This window comes from Pseudophryne corroboree, chromosome 7 (genome assembly GCF_028390025.1).
Source record: "Pseudophryne corroboree isolate aPseCor3 chromosome 7, aPseCor3.hap2, whole genome shotgun sequence".
Classification (NCBI taxonomy): Eukaryota; Metazoa; Chordata; class Amphibia; order Anura; family Myobatrachidae; genus Pseudophryne; species Pseudophryne corroboree.
Window position 1 is genome coordinate 417,129,125 of NC_086450.1, and position 1,805 is coordinate 417,130,929.

Here is a 1,805-nt window from a genome sequence, read left to right on the forward strand (position 1 = left end):
ACCAATTGATTCATATCAATTACCCCTGACTTACAAGATAAGCATGTTAGGGCTATGGGAGTGCTTGACAAATTCTCCTCATCACTTTTGCCGCTCACAGACATTTTATCTGATATTGACTACACAATTTTGTGACTGAAAAACACCCTATAATCAGTATATAGAGGTGAAATCAATCTGACCACAGTGCATCTGATTTGAGGGTCAGAACAGGACTGATATTACACAGAAAAGTCAGCTCACATACTAGCAGTCAGTCACATGTTAAAGCATTAGACATTGTCATATGAGAATACAACTTCCATAATAACTTAAACATAAGTAGGAAAATTGTACTTCTGTTTTAACTGGTTCTAATTTCAACATAACATGCAGAAAACACAGTAATATACAGGTCTCATATGCAATAGGTACTAAAAAATTAACAATGCACACTAAGAAGTAGAAGGAATTTTTAGTACTGTATACCCTGCCTCCAGAGAGCGGGATACAGGGAGACTCACCACACTTCCATATCCAAGCAAAGACGCTCGTAAGACGCTGAGTGGATTCAGATGCTACTGGTGTACACTGCCGCTCTTGGTAACTGATATCGGACACGGACGCTCACCAACGGACACGGACGCTGAGCGACTCCACGTGCATGCAGACCCTACAGGCCTGCGACTCGGTCTGGCTGGGTTTATATCCAGTGTACACAACCGCAGCGTCTAAGCTGCGACCGAGTACCCTCGTGGTAACGTCTGAGCCGGAAGTGAGGTCATTCAGTTCATGAAACGAGACACACGCGGGAACTGGCCATGAACTCGGAGGAGGGGCGGCCAGGAGAGCGTCTGAAACCCCCTGTTGACTTAAACTCCCAGGATCGTGGCCTCTACCTAGTCCTGGCGCCTATGATCCCCGGAGCGTAGCGCTGTCACACTCGAGATGTTCGGCGCATCAACACACTGTTTGTAGTCTCCACCAAATCAGTGTAGCGGTGTCCTGACCCCTCTAGTAAGAGGAAATCCATAGACTCACCGTCTCCCCATGCTCCGGCCACAGCCTGGTTACGTCTGCTGGACCTGCTAGAACATCCGACACAGACGCCCGTCGAGACAGCACTGTACCGCGGAGGTAAGCGTTGTTGCGACCCGGTGGGGAGTTGTTGGATCGACTCTTTCTAATATGCGTTTAAGACGCTGTTAAGAGAAGTCGCTCAAAAACCAAAACAGTAAGTCTATAAAAATAAATTAATGAAAACTTAAGGCTGCTTTCACAGCAGCCCTGTGACCATGCGGCTTCCTGCCGCACCAAGCAAAAAACTGATCTGACTGAGTCAGTGGGCGGGACTATATAGTGGAGGCCCCAATGCATCCTGGGAGGCCAGAAAGCTTGTGACCGTGTTGGTGCAATTTTCGCTGTCGCTCGACAATATCCCAATGTTATCCTGTGGATAATCCTGTGGACCCAGCCAGAGAAATTCTAGGTTCTTTATCCACAGGTTATATATATGGGTGCCAATTGAACTTCATAGATTGTGTCTATTATTAAAATAAAAGTGCTGCAGCAAATTTCCCCCTTGTTCCAGTGTTTTATTCAGACTGAGGAACTTTGGATAGATTATATATACCAGGCTTATTTTACCATACATGGAGAAGACTCTTGTCCAATGACACTTAGATGATAACGTGTGTGGAAACAGAGGATTGATAGTCCGTTTAGAGAACTGTGTCTCACCTCACCGCAGCCCGGGTGTAGATATCTTTCCTCCGAGGACAGCCGTTACCAGCAGTTGCTGTATCTCCCCTGCTAACACTGAGCTC